The sequence below is a fragment of the Natrix helvetica genome, assembly GCF_964273705.1.
Source record: "Natrix helvetica genome assembly, chromosome: 1".
Lineage (NCBI taxonomy): Eukaryota > Metazoa > Chordata > Lepidosauria > Squamata > Natricidae > Natrix > Natrix helvetica.
The window spans coordinates 357,364,029-357,379,737 of NC_138548.1; the positions used below are offsets into that span (position 1 = coordinate 357,364,029).

At 42.7% G+C, this 15,709-nt stretch overlaps 2 protein-coding genes across 13 annotated transcripts in view; both read left to right on the forward strand.

Moving 5' to 3' along the window:
• The window catches only part of LOC309384246 (uncharacterized protein), a 198,933-nt gene that overhangs the window by 57,106 nt on the left and 126,118 nt on the right, over positions 1 to 15,709 (forward strand). The window lies entirely within an intron of this gene.
• LOC309384292 (uncharacterized protein) overlaps positions 7,421 to 15,709 on the forward strand; it is a 62,120-nt gene continuing 53,831 nt past the window's right edge. For both annotated transcript variants that reach the window (XR_014174027.1, XM_081937616.1), the window contains exon 1: positions 7,421 to 7,522. The gene's annotated coding sequence lies outside the window, so the exon portion shown is untranslated. The remainder of the gene's footprint in view (positions 7,523 to 15,709) is intronic.

A 15,709-nucleotide genomic window follows, 5' to 3' on the forward strand; every position in this document is an offset into this window, starting at 1 on the left:
CAAATGCCTGAGACCGCGTGGTGTCGAGGAAGGTTGGGCACCACCGTTTCCACGTTCCCCTGTGGCTGCTGGGGAGGATCCAGGGTCTGGAGGGGAGGGAGAGGATCTAAGCCAGTGTTTCTCAACCTTGGCGACTTTACGTCCCGTGGACTTCAAGTCCCAGAATCCCCCAGCCAGCTGGCTGGATAATTCTGGGAGTTGAAGTCCACAGGACTTAAAAGTCGCCAAGGTTGAGAAACACTGATCTAAGCTCAGAAGGATCATGGCTGGAGGAGCTCCCTCCGAGGGCGTGAACCCTGCTAGGAGAAGGCCAGTGGCATCTCAAAGGAATGACAGAGACTTGAGAAGCGTCCAGGTGGGCTTGGCCAATGGGCAGCCCTGCCCAGGTGGGATTGCTTTGAGATACAATAGAAGGAATGACCTGGAAGGGACCTTGGAGGTCTTCTAGTCCAGCCCCCTGTTCAAGCAGGAGAACCTATACTATTTCAGATAAGTGACTGTCCAGTCTCTTTTTAAAAACCTCCAGTGAGGAAGCGCACCCAACGTTTGAAGGCAAGCTATTCCACTGTTTAATTGTCCTTACTGTTAGGAAGTTTCTCATTCATTCCAGGTGCTTCTCTCCTTGGTTAGTTTCCATCCATTGTTCCTTGTCTTGCCTTCTTGGTGCTTTGGAGAATAGTTTGACTGCCTCTTCTTTGGGGCAGCCCCTCAAATATGGAATGCTGCTATCATGTCACCCCCTAATTCTTCTTTTCTTTATAGGCTAGCCAAGCCCAAATCCTGCAGCCGTTCTTCGTATGTTTTAGTCTCCAGGCCTTCCATCATCTTAATTGCTCTTCTCTGAACTTTTTCCAAAGTCTCAACATCTTTTTTTTTTGTCGTATAGTGGCGAAAATCAGTTGCAGTAGTCCAAGTGTGGTCTTACTAGGCTTTCATAAAGTGGTAGTAATACCTCACCTGATCTTGATTCAATGCTTCTGTTTACACAACCAGGATTGTATTTCCTTTTTTGGCTGCCGCTACACACGGATGGATCATATTCAAGTGATCATCCACTAAGACTCCAGGGTCCCTCTCACAGTTACTGGTTTTCCCCCTAATCTGTACTAATACCTTGGATTTTTTCCTGCCTAAATGTAAAACTTTGCTTTTCTCCACATTGAAATTCATTTTGTTGGATAGGGCCCATTGTGCAAGTTTGTCAAGATCTTTTTGGCTCTTGAGCTTGTCTTCTGGGTTGCTGTCAGTTTAGTGTCATCTGCAAATCGAATCTGCCTCTCTTACATGCCCAGATTCCCTTTCTGGGGATTGCTGCGTCCCTGTTTCTCTCTGCCCATGTAACTGAACAGCCAGGGTAGCTTATTTGTTGTATAAGCTACCCTGAAAAAGAAGCTTTCCGCTGGTTTTTTTTTACAAACAACTTTCCATAGAAATCAAGGAGGTTCTGTGATAATATTTAGAAAGATAGCAGAATTTCAGTTTAAGCGACAGGCCCGGGGGCTCTAATAACTGCCTGCAGAGCATTTTCAGGAACAGAAACTGGTGTACAGAACAGCCAGCTTGGTTGGGCTACAGTGAGGCTTCGGTTGTTGGTGTCAACTCTAGCTGAATTAATTAGCATCACTCGGAACCATGATATTGGACTATTCATCACTGGAGATTTTAAAGAAGAGATTGGACAGCCCTTTGTCCAGAATGGTACTATAGAGTCTCCTGCCTCAGCAGGGGATTGGACTAGAAGACCTAGGTCCCTTCCAACTTCTACCATTCTCTTATGGGCCTGCTGTTTTCTTGGCTACAATAACAGACTGATCTGCCACTGGGATTTTTTTTTTTTTTTTACTTCCATATCTAGCCAACAAGACGGAATTTCCTATTGGTGCTCCATCCATGTATTAATACAATACAATGCAATAGCAGAGTTGGAAGGGACCTTGGGGGTCTTCTAGTCCAACCCCCTGCCTAGGCAGGAAACCCTATACCGTTCCAGACAAATGGCTATCCAACATCTTCTTAAAGACTTCCAGTGTTGGGGCATTCACAACTTCTGGAGGCAACTTCTGTTCCACTGATTAATTGTTCTAACTGTCAGGAAGTTTCTCCTCAGTTCTAAGTTGCTTCTCTCCTTGATCAGTTTCCACCCATTGCTTCTTGTTCTACCCTCAGGTGCCTTGGAAAATAGTTTGACTCCCTCTTCTTTGTGGCAACCCCTGAGATATTGGAACACTGCTATCATGCCTCCCCTAGTCCTTCTTTTCATTAAACTAGACATACCCAGTTCCTGCAACCGTCCTTCATATGTTTTAGTCTCCAGTCCCCTCATCATCTTTGTTGCTCTTCTCTGCACTCTTTCCAGAGTCTCCACATCTTTTCTACAGCGTGGTGACCAGAACTGAATGCAGTATTCCAAGTGTGGCCTTACCAAGGCATTATAAAGTGGTATTAACACTTCACATGATCTTGATTCTATCCCTCTGTTGATGCAGCCTAGGACTGTGTTGGCTTTTTTGGCAGCTGCTGCACACTGCTGGCTCATATTTAAATGGTTGTCCACTAGGATTCCAAGATCCCTTTCACAGTTACTATTATTGAGCAAGGTACCAACTGTACTGTACCTGTGCATTTCGTTTTTCTTGCCTAAATGTAGAACCTTACTCTTTTAACCAGGTTCAACTGCTTAAGCCAGCACTTTTAAAAAAAAATAGCTAATGAGGACCTTTTAGGATGTTCAGTTGTATAGGTAGTCCTCACTTAACCACTTGTTCCCTGAGCCTGTGGTTATGAAGGTGCAGGAAAAGGAGTTCTGCCAACTGGTGCACGTTTATGATGGTCGCAGCATCCCACGCACTGCGTCCCGCAGCATCCCACACTCATGATCACCATTTGTGACCCGCCCAGCTAGCTTCACACAAGCAAAATCAGTGGGGATGCCAGCAGGAAATCGTAAGCCACAGTCATGTGAAATTGAGTTTAACAATCCACAGTGATTTGCTTACCCACCACAGAGGAACAGATGTAAGTTGGCACTGTCATGTGACATCATGCTTAACGATCGGGCTGCTTAATGACATAGACGGCAGTCCAAATGCAGGCAGTAAGTGAGGACTACCTGAATGGGGATGCACCAGAGAGATTGTAGAAAATATTTACTGCCCTTATTTGGAGCTGAGGGCTTCCATGGGCAAAACTGGTGCTTCAAATCTTGCAGAGACTTTAGGTATCATTTCTCCAATCAAAGCCCTCACATCTCTAATATTAGCTCAGATGGCTTGACTTCAACCATTTTGGGACATTTTTTCAGGCTGAAAAAAACATGGATTTCCCACATATATACATTTGTAGGTGTGTACATTTGCATTTCTGTCTTGTATGCATATAGTTGCAATTGTATACTCTTAATACTTCCAGATATATTTGTTGATAACCCATTGCAGTACTAAGAATTTATGATTGATGCAAATCAATAACGGAATTTTATGATTGAATGGATATTTGAACTTGGATCTCTGTAATGTTCGATGAATCATAATTAAAGAGGTTATTCTAGGATTGTGGCATGTTTGCTTTTTAAATGCAATGTATCCTTTTTCCTTTTTTCACATCTTCTGCAAGCATTTTATAAGCAATTAAAGTTATGCTTTTCTTTGAATCCTATAGACAAAGAGGATGGCAATAAGAGCACTATGGAGAACTAGGATTTTTTTGGGGGGAGGGGAAGCAAATCGAGCCAGAAATCAAACTATTTTCCATTTACTTAAGAAAATTACACAATTCTCTCCTCTCAGCAGGTGAAAGATAAGAGAAAATCAGGAAGATATTTCAAGCTGGAAAAAGTAGAGTGATGGCGAATCTTTTTTGGCTCGCGTGCCATGGGGGGGGAGCACGGGGGGGGGGGGGTCATGCACGGGCGTGCTGCACCCATAATGCAATGTGCGACACCCCCCCCCAGTGTGCATGCACGCATGAGAGGCGCGACCCCCCCTCCCCATTTTTCCATGCTTTTTTCGCCCTCCCCAGGTTCCAGAGGCTTTATAGGAGCCTGGGGAGGGCAAAAACAGCCTCCCTCGCCCCCCGGAGGCCCCCTGGAGGCTTCATGGCCCTTCAGGAGGCTTCCCTGAAGCCTCCGGAGGACTAAAAAGGACCCTACGAGCAAACCGGAAGCTCAAAGGGTCCTTTTTAGTCCTCCGGAGGCTTCAGGGAAGCCTCCTGAAATTCCATGAAGCTTCCGGAGGGCTTAAACTGACCCTCCGAGCAAACTGGAAGTCCGTTCCCAAATTTCCTATTTGCCCATAAGGCCATTTTTTTGCGCTCTGGAGGCTTCAGGGAAGCTCCTGAAGCCTCTGGAGAGCCTGCGGGGGGGGGGGGAGGCTCTTTTCGCCCTCCCCAGGCTCCTATAAAGTCTCTGGAGGCTGAGGAGGGCGAAAAATGGCTTTAAAAAAGGCTGAACTCAGCTGGCCAGCCTCACGTGCCCTGACAAATGGCTCCACGTACCACCTTTGGCACGCATGCCATAGGTTCGCCATCCCGGTCTTAGCCTCATGGTGGGGAAAGAGGGCAGGTTATTTATCCCTGGGCCATATTACTGTGTTCCTGGAAGCAACCATTATTTTTCATCCCTGGGCCCTGTGGTGGACTTGTGGAAGCAGCTGTCATTTTGCCACGCCTGCCTCAGGGCCAAAATGGCAGCTGCTTTTGGGTCATTGTCATGTTGGGAGCGGGACAAACTGATCTTTTTTTCTACCTTAACACTGCAGATAGCATTAAGGAATTGTGGGTGCACCGAAAATGATGGCTGTCTCCGGGAGACCTTCAAAAGTTCAGTGTGTGATGGGGCCCAGGAAAAAAAAGCAGTGTCAAATTTCACATGTAAAGGCTGTTCTGCCTGTTGGAAACAAGCTGTAGGGAATGTTGAGTTGAGGAGGAAAGCAATTGTGGCTTTGATCACAGGATCTCCAGGTTTATTAGCAATTCCTGTTTTGATCTCCTTTTCTTTGAAGTGCCCGCTTGTTTCCCTTTGATGGCTGCTGGGTGAGAGAGCAGCACCATATTGCTAACGTATCTGTTGTATCCCTGTTTGGTGGTGGTGACACTGAAAAGGAAAAAAAAGTGGGGATTGTCTCAGGGGTTGCCACAAAGAAGAGGCACCTGAGGGTAGAACAAGAAGCAATGGGTGGAAACTAATCAAGGAGAGAAGCAACTTAGAACTGAGGAGAAATTTCCTGACAGTTAGAACAATTTATCAGTGGAACAGCTTGCCTCCAGAAGTTGTGAATGCCCCAACACTGGAAGTTTTTAAGAAGATGTTGGATAGCCTAGGCAGGGGGTTGGACTAGAAGACCTCCAAGGTCCCTTCCAACTCTACTATTGTATTGTATTGTATTATTGTCAGTGTTGCTGTGAACATTAGGACAAGGCAAGACATCCAAAGTCGCCTCAAACTGTGAGATGAACGATGAATATGTGTATTAATAAATGCTTTTAATAATAAAAAGTTAACGTAAAGCCTTTTCTCTTGTTCAATGCTAAGCTCCCAAATTGAGATGGGAAGGAGAGGAAAAATTAAAAAATTGGACAAAAATAAGGGGTTTTTTTCTGTTTCTTTCCAAAACTGTTGGGAAAAAAACGGGTGTTTTTTTTTTTCATTTTTTCTGGAGGGTTTTCCAGGCCATGACATCTCCCCACACATACAGCAATTGTTAAAACTACTTGTAACCTGTACACTACCTGTAGCTGATGTCCTCATAGATGGAGACAGTGAGTAGACAAAATTGTATGGAAAAAACTGGGGTTGAATTCCTTTAACATAAGAGATTGGTCATATTAACATATGGCTGGTTACTTTGTGACCATTTGACATTACAATGGACCCTCACTAAATTTGCATCTATAGAAGAGGTTGCACCTTACCCAACAGCAGTAACTTTGAGAGGGATCTAGGAGTTCCAGTGAAAAATCGCCTCAAGTATTAGACAGCAGTGTGCTACAGTTGCAGAAAAAGCCAATGCAGTCCTAGTCTGCATTAACAGAGGGATAGGATCAGGATCACATGAAGTGTTAGTACTGCATTCTACTGTACTAGTAAGGCTACACTTGGAATATTGTGTCCAGAGGAGAAGCACAGAAGAACTTCCTCTACTGGATCACTCATGGGAGGAAGGCAGTGTGCAGAGAGGCTTTTGTGCTCTTCCAAGGATCGAAGCAGCAGCTGGCAGGTGAGTTGAGGGCAGGTGGGAAGAGAGTCCAGAAGCAAGTCAGACTGTTTTGCTTTCCTTCACGGCGTAGAATCAGAGGGTATAGAATAGAATATAGACTAACAGACCCAAAGGTGCTTTTTTTTTTCAAGAAGCAACTGTACTTTCTGGTTTTTCTTTGAAGAAGTGCTGCTTGTCATCCAGGAAGCTAAACGTCTTCAAAGAAAAACCAGAAAGTCCGGTTGCTTCTTGAAAAAAAAAGCACCTTTGAAAGAGGTTGTACCTTTTCCAACAACAGTAACTATGAGAGGGATCTAGGAGTCCTAATGGACAACCACTTCAGTATGAGCTAGCACTTTGCAGCAGCTGCAGAAAAAGCCAACGGAGTCCTAGTCTGCATCACCAGCGGGATAATATCAAAAATCACATGAGGTGTTAGTAATGAATTACTGCTGCTCTTGAAATACTGCGTCCAGTTTTGGTTACCGTGATACCAAAAAAAGATGTTGAGACTCTTGAAAAAGTGCAGAAAAGAGCAACAAAGGTATTTAGGGGACTGAAGGCTAAAACAGGATGAGCGGTTGCAAGAACTGGACATGACTGACACAGAGGACTATGGGTGACATGATCGTAGTCTTTCAGTATTTGAAGGACTGGCACATTAAGAGAGGGTCAACCTATTATCCAAAGTGCCTGAGAGCAGTAAAAGAAGAAACAGGGAGACTCATCAAAATCAAATCCTTCCTAGAATTGAGACATTCCCTGTCCCTGAAACCAATCAATCAGTGGAACAGCTTTGCCTCTACAACTTGTGGATGCTCCAACAATGGGATTTTTTAAAGAGGAGACTGGACCAGCTGTTTGTCCAGAATGGTATAAGGTCTCCAGCTTGGAGAGGTGATCCCTTCCAACTCTTATTCCGTAATTCTGTTTAAACTTATAGGGACTCCTCACGTAGCAAAACTTCGCAGGCTAAATAGTTTCACATTTCCCTTGGCTCAGTTGCTAGGAGTCGAAAACGACGTGGCAGCATGTAATCAGTGAAAACATCTGGTAGGTGCCTTAGGCAGAGAAAGGACAAGCCTGTTTTTCGAACTCCTAGGACGAGATAGTGGTCAGATAGGCAGCATCCGCGATTAGAAAGCCAGCACTACAAGAGCGGCATCTGTTGGAGCTAAAAGGAACTGAAACCATCGAGTACTGTATTGCTAGAAGGGATGGGAGGAGAGGAGAAGGGCAGAGGAACTTCCCCTTCCGGATCACTCATGGGAGGAAGGTGGTGTGCAGAGTGTTATTTGTGCTCTTCCAAGGATCAAAGCATCAGCTGGAAGGTGAGTTGAGGGTAGGTCGGGGGGAGAGTCCGGGAGCAAGTTGGCCTGTTTGGTTCGGATGCTGCCAACTGGTGAACATTAATGATGGTTGCAGCATCCTTACAGATACAGATTAACAGAGTTGGAAGAGACGTTCTAGATCATCTAGTCCAACTCCCTGCCCAAGCAGGAGACCCTACACCTTTTCTGACAAATGGCAGTCCAATCAAAGTTTCAAGTGATGAAGCTCCCACAACTTCGGAAGGCAAAAGCTGTTCCATTGGTTGATTGTTTCTCACTGTCAAAAATTTTATCTTTATTTCTAGGTATAATCTCTCCTTGATCAGTTTCCATCTATTATTCCTTGTCTGGCCTTCGGGTGCCTTGGAAAACAGTGTGACACCCTCCTCTCTGTGGCAGCCCCTCAAATATTGGAAGACTGCTATCATGTCACTCCTGGTCCTTCTCTTCACTAGACTAGCCATGCCCAGTTCCTGCAACTGTTCATCATATGTTTTAGCCTCCAGTCCCCTCATCATCTTGGTTTCTCTTCTCTGAACTCTTTCCGCGCACTATTGGCTCATTTTTAATTGGTTGTCTACTAAGACTCCAAGATCCCTCTCACAGTTACTGCTATTAAACCTGATTTCACCCAGTGTCTATGTTGTACTTTTGATTTTTCTTGCCTAAGAGTAAGACTTTACTTTTCTCTACATTGAATTTCATTTTGTTTGATAGAGCTCAGTGTTTAAGTCTGTCAAGATCCAATTGCCTATCATCTAGGGTGTTGGTTATTCCTACCAGCTTAGAATCATCTGCAAATTTGGTAAATTCCCCTTCTTTTCTCTCATCTAAGTTGTTTATGAAGAAATTGAAAAGTATTGGGCATAAGATGGAACCTTGTGGTACCCCACTGCTTCCTTCCTTCCATGTAGATGTTGCACCATTAAGGACTACTCATTGCGTATGGTTTGTCAGCCAGTTACAAAGCCATCTGATGGTGATGCTATCTATTCCACTTTTTTCTTGCACTTCAGTGGCACAGTGGTTAGAGTGCAGTACTATAGGCTACTTCTGCTGACTGCCAGCTGACTGCAATTTGGCAGTTCAAATCCAGCCTCAAAGTTGACTCAGCCTTCCATCCTTCCGAGATGGGTAAAATTATGGCCCAAATTGTTGGGGCCAATACGCTGACTCTGTAAATCGTGTAGAGAGGGCTGTAAAGCACTGTAAAGAGGTATATAAGCCTAACTAATATTGCCATTGCTTTTTCTAGCTTACCAAAAAGTAGGTTGTGGTCTACTTCGTTGAATGCCTTCCTGAAGTCTTAAGTATATTATGTCCACAGTATTTTTCTAGTCTACTAATTTAGTCACTGTTGGAGAATGAAATAAGATTGGATTGGCATGATCTGTTTTTTAACAAACCCATGCTGACCTCTAATTGTTACTTTACTTGTTTCTAGATGTTGACAGATCTGGTTTTTTTTTTTATTATCTTCCCGGATATTGATTTTAGGCTGATTTGTCTGTAGTTTCCTGGGTCTGTTTTTTTTTTTAAAGATGGGAACTATATTGGCTCTTTGCCAGTCCATTGATAGTTCCCGGGAGCTCCAGGATTATGTGTTACAGTGGTTCTGAGATTACATCTGCCAGCTCCTTTAGAACTCTGGGATGCAATCCATCAGGTCCCGGTGATTTGTATTCAAGATCAGACAGGTGTTCTATTACCATTTTTGTGTGTTTTTTGCTTATTTTAACTTTTATTTCTAGTCTGCCTTTTACAGTTATGTTTTTGGTAGGTTGGACTATAGTTTTTGTGTGAAGACCGATGCAAAGAATGAGTTGCGCAGTTCTGCTTTCTCTCTGCTGCCTGTTATTCCCTTGCCGTTTTCTCTCTTTAGTGGACTATTTCCTTGATATTTTTCTTGTTATTTATGTTGCAAGAATTTTTTTTAATTATCTTTGACTTTTGTTGCAAATGTGTTCATTCTGAGCCTTTGCTTTCCTGACTTCGTCTTTGCAGATTCTAGCTAGCTGCTGATATTCTGCCTTAGTTAAGTGTCTTTTTTTCCATTTTTTGTATTTGTCCTTTTTGTCTTTCAGTTTGTCAGAGAGATCTTTGTGCACCCATGCTGGTTTCTTCTTGTATTTCTTTTTTTTTCTTTTTCAGTGGTATTGTGCTGGACTGGGCTTTTATGATCATATTTTTCAGTTTCCCAGGATTCTTGGGTTGTTTTCCCCTTTAGGATTTTCATCCTAATCTTTCCCAAGTTCTCTCTGAGTTTGTTAAAACCAGTTCTTTTAAAAGCTAAGACTCTTATTTATTTATTTTTATTGGAATTAGTCAAACAAAGCAAGAACAAGAATAAGAGAATAAAAATACAATGACAGGGACAATAGGCACATTAGGGCACATATGCATGCCCCCTCTACTGACCACTTAAGTATGAAGTAAGGTCCACAGAAGTCAATTTGTGACTGAAACTGTGAAAACGTGTAGCTGAGACAACTGAATCAGGTAGGGCCGTGACAGCGAACCTATGGCAGAGCCATCTCTGCAGGCACGCGAACTCTCGCCCCAGCTCAACTCCACTGCGCATGCATGCATGCCTGGGTTTTTGGGTCTCTGCCATGCATGTGGGGGGGCGCTTGCAGGAGATGTACGTGCATGTGTGGGTGTTGCATGTGCATGGGGGGGGCACTTGCAGGGGATTACACGGGGGCAGGGAAAGCACGGGGTGATGGGTGGGCACACGTGCGCACATGCATTGCATTGCGGGGTCACACGCACGCTTTTGGCACACAGTGACTCACTGAGCCATCACTGAGGTAGGGCATTCTAGACTTCGACAACTCTATTACAGAAAACATTTTTTTGCAGTCAAGTTTAGAACGATCTACATTGAGTTTAAAGTGGTTGTTCATGCGTGTATTATTGCGATTAAAACAGAAAAAGTCATTTACAGGTAAAACATTACTATGTAGACTTTTCTATGCTATACTTCGGTCTGACTGCAAGCGATGCAGTTCTAAGTTATCCAAACCGAGAATTTCGAGCCCAATAGCATGAGGAATTCTAACGTGTACAGAAGAGTGCAAGACTTTTGTTCTTGCAATAAAAATAACAATTGAGAAGCAGATAATAAATATGTGGCCCAAGTCCATTCTAGGTTTGGCTCAATTAAAATTATAGCCATATTTGTGTCTCTGTATAAATGTTTTGCTGTTTTAATTTTTTCAAAGTCCCACCATTCCCATATCAGAAGAATACTGTAACTAATTAATAAAACATATTTTTCCTTTTGCTACTGACTTTATAGATTTGCCTTTGTAAGCTTAAATAAGTACTGTAACCAGGACTTTTGAGTACAATTAAGTACAAGGAACTTTTTTTTTTTACATTATTTTCTCATATTCATTTCTTTTGTAACAGTTCATGCCACAAAAGCTGTAGCAGAAGGAAATTCATTAATTGAGACTTTTCTACTTTGGGCCAATACATGCAGAGTTGGTTTAGAATGAGTTAAGACGTTTATCTTTTCATTATCTCAAATTTAGTTAAGCAAAACATTTAGAACTAAATTGAGGATTATTTTTATACCTATATTTGTAACTGCATCTACACACACATGTTGTAAGGGCTCCTCTCCTAATTTAAGAAAGTGAAGACTCTTGAAACTGATTATTTCAAAAGGAACCTTTAATTAAGAAGAATAGAAGCCGTTAAAGGCAAAGCAACATCTGAATCCCTTTAGGCAATTCAAGTAGAATTAAAGTAATAGTGACTCCTCCTCTTTGTTAGAATGCAGATTCTAGCCAATACACAAGTGTGAAGATGTTTCCTTTATCAACTGCCCTGAGAGCCGAATAAACATACATCCCCATGGCTATCTTCCGTTAGACATTAAAGTAAAACATCCCACACAGCCATCATAAACATTCCCCAAAAGGTGATGGGATCTCAAGCCTTTCGGCTCCAGGAAACCAGTTGTAAAATATCAGTTGTCACAGGCACTGCCAATAAATTGACTCCAAGGCGAGAAGTACTTCTGAACCCGCTAAATTGTACTAGTATCAGATATATGGTGGGAACTCCAAACAGTTGAACGATACTCTAAAATTGGTCTAGCATAAATTTTATAAGCTCTAATTAGCAATACAATATTTCCAGAAAAAAAGCTTCGCAAAATTAAGTTTACAACTCTTAATGGGTTTTTTTTAGCAACTCTGTTACAGTGAGCTTTGGAGCATAAATCGTCAGAGATAAGTACACCTAGGTCCTTAACAAAGTGAGGATCATCTGCTAGATCAGTGTTTCTCAACCTTGTCAACTTATACAATACAATACAATACAATAGTAGAGTTGGAAGGGACCTTGGAGGTCTTCTAGTCCAACCCCCTGCCTAGGCAGGAAACCCTATACCGTTTCAGACAGATGCTATCCAACATCTTCTTAAAGACTTCCAGTGTTGGGGCATTCACAACTTCTGGAGGGAACTTCTGTTCCACTGATAAATTGTTCTAACTGTCAGGAAGTTTCTCCTCAGTTCTAAGTTGCTTCTCTCCTTGATTAGTTTCCACCCATTGCTTCTTGTTCTGTCCACAGGTGCCTTGGAGAATAGCTTGACTCCCTCTTCTTTGTGGCAACCCCTGAGATATTGGAACACTGCTATCATGTCTCCCCTAGTCCTTCTTTCTCTTAAGCTAGACATACCTAGTTCCTGCAACCGTTCTTCATATGTTTTAGTCTCCAGTCCCCTAATCATCTTTGTTGCTCTTCTCTGCACTCTTTCCAGAGTCTCCACATCTTTTTTACATCGTGGCGACCAGAACTGAATGCAGTATTCCAAGTGTGGCCTTACCAAGGCATTATAAAGTGGTATTAACACTTCACGTGATCTTGATTCTATCCCTCTGTTGATGCAGCCTAGAACTGTGTTGGCTTTTTTGGCAGCTGCTGCACACTGCTGGCTCATATTTAAATGGTTGTCCACTAGAACTCCAAGATCCCTCTCACAGTTACTACTATTGAGCACGGTACCACCTATACCAGGGGTGGGGAACTGTGGCTCTTTTGCGACTTGTGGACTTCAACTCCCAGAATTCCAGAACCAACATAGCTGCCTCAGGAATTCTGGGAGTTGAAGTCCACAAGTCGCAAAAGAGCCACAGTTCCCCACCCCTGACCTATACTGTACCTGTGCATTCCGTTTTTGTTGCCTAAATGTAGAACCTTACTCTTTTCACCATTGAATTTCATTTTATTAGATAGTGCCCAATGTTCAAGTTTGTCAAGATCCTTCTGTATCTTAAGCCTATCTTCTGGAGTGTTGGCTATTCCTGCCAGCTTGGTGTCATCTGCAAATTTGATGAGTTCCCCATTTATTCCCTCATCCAAATCATTGATGAAGATGTTGAAGAGTACTGGGCCTAAAACAGAGCCTTGGGGTACTCCACTGCATACTCCCCTCCATGTAGATGCAGTTCCATTGAGGACTACACGTTGAGTGCGGTTGGTCAGCCAGTTACGAATCCATCTGGTGGTGATGCTGTCTAGCCCACATTCTTCTACTTTATCTAGTAGTAGGTTATGGTCTACCTTATCAAAAGCCTTACTGAAGTCCAAGTAAACTATATCAACGGCATTCTTCTGGTCCACTAGTTTTGTCACATTATCAAAGAATGCAATAAGATTAGTCTGGCATGATCTGTTTTTGACAAATCCATGTTGGCTTTTGGCTATTACTTTGTTTGCTTCTAGGTGTTCGCAAATTCGTTGCTTGATTATTTTTTCCAGAATCTTTCCTGGTATTGAGGTCAGGCTGATAGGTCTGTAGTTTCCTGGATCTATTTTTTCCCTTTTTTGAAGATGGGAACCACATCAGCTCTTTTCCAGTCCTCTGGTAGTTCCCCGGTGTTCCAGGATCTCTGAAAGATATAATTCAGTGGTTCTGAGATCTCGTCTGCTAGTTCCTTCAGAACCCTGGGGTGTAATCCATCCGGTCCTGGTGATTTGAACTCATCTAGGGTAGACAGGTGCTCACTTACCATTTTCTTCCCTATTTCAATTTGTGTTCCTAATCTGATTTTTGTGGTACTGCTTTTGACAGGTTGGACTGTTTTATCCCTTTGTGTAAAGACAGATGCAAAACATGAGTTAAATAGTTCTGCTTTCTCCCTGTTGCTTGTCTCCTTCTTGCCACTTTCTCCTAGCAATGGACCAATTGTTTCCTTAACTTTTTTCTTGTTTTTAACATGTTGGAAGAAGCTTTTTTTGTTAATTTTTACTTTTGTGGCAAGCCTTTCTTCATTGTGAGCCTTAGCTTTCCTCACTTCATCTTTACATGCTCGGGCTGTTTGCTGATATTCTGCCTTAGTTATGTCCCCCTCCTTCCACTTTTTAGCTGGCTGGGGAATTCTGGGAGTTGAAGTCCAGATATCTTCAAGTTGACAAGGTTGAGAAACACTGTGCTAGATCAATGCCACCTAGCTTATACTTGACATTCTGAATACGTTTACCAATATGTAAGACATTTATTAATCAAAATTTGAAATTGCCAAATAGATGACCATTCAGACACATAGTTGAGATCACTTTGCAAAACAACAGAATTATCTGTAGAATTGAATAATTTTACGTCATCGGCAAAAAAAAAAGCCGCAATTGCTTTTAAGTTGATCACATAAATAATACAATACAATAGCAGAGTTGGAAGGGACCTTGGAGGTCTTCTAGTCCAACCGCCTGCCTAGGCAGGAAACCCTATACCGTTTCAGACAGATGGCTATCCAACATCTTCTTAAAGACTTCCAGTGTTGGGGCATTCACAACTTCTGGAGGCAAGCTGTTCCACTGATTAATTGTTCTAACTGCCAGGAAATTCTTCATCAGTTCTATGTTGCTTCTCTCCTTGATTAGTTTCCACCCACTGCTTCTTGTTCTACCCTCAGGTGCCTTGGAGAATAGTTTGACTCCCTCTTCTTTGTGGCAACCCCTGAGATATTGGAACACTGCTATCATGTCTCCCCTAGTCTTCTTTCTCTTAAGCTAAACATACCTAGTTCCTGCAACTGTTCTTCATATGTTTTAGTCTCCAGTCCCCTAATCTTTGTTGCTCTTCTCTGCACTCTTTCTAGAGTCTCCACATCTTTTCTTACATCGTGGCAACCAGAACTGAATGCAGTATTCCAAGTGTGGCCTTACCAAGGCATTATAAAGTGGTATTAACACTTCACGTGATCTTGATTCTATCCCTCTGTTGATGCAGCCTAGAACTGTGTTGGCTTTTTTGGCAGCTGCTGCACACTGCTGGCTCATATTTAAATGGTTGTCCACTAGGACTCCAAGATCCCTCTCACAGTTACTACTACTGTGCAAGGTATCATCTATACTGTACCTGTGCATTCCGTTTTTGTTATAGTTGATACAGAGCAAAATAGTTGATACAGAGCAAAAAAAAGCATGGGACCCAAAACGCTGCCTTGCAGAACACCACTGTTAAGTGATGCAGGATTAGACAGCGAGTTCCCTATTTTGACTTTCTGCAGTCTATTACAGTGGTGGGATTCAAAAAAAAAATTACTACCAGTTCTGTGGACATGGCTTTGTGGGCGTGGCAGGGGAAGGATATTACAAAATCCCCATTCTCTCCCCACTTTCAAAATTTCTGCTACTGGTTCTACAGAACCTGTCAGATTTGGCTGAATAACACCTCTGGTCTATTAGACAGGAAAGCAGCAATCCATTTGTGCGAAGGTCCAGAAATGCCGTATGAGTTTCATTTCAACAGCAGTTTATCATGTGCTACTGTATCAAAAGCCTTACAAAAATCTATGTAAATCGCATTATGTTCTATTGATTGTGTTTGTGTTGTGTTAAATTCTAGTATGACATGGTCACTGTCACCCAAGGTTCCTGCAACTTCAACTCCCTCTATCACTTCATCTGCGTTTGTAATAATTAAGTCTAGTATGGCTGTCCTTCTAGCTCACTCCTCTACCTTTTGGACACCAAAGTTGTCAGTTAGGTTAGTCAGGAACCTATTCAATTTCTCATTTGCTGCGGAATTAGTCTTCCAACTCATGTCAAGGTAATTGAAGTCCCCCATTACTATTGTAGTGTGTTTCCTACATATATTGGTTAGTTGGTTGGCAAAAAGGACAACTATTTTTCTCTGCTTGGTTGGGTGGGCTGTAGTATACACCT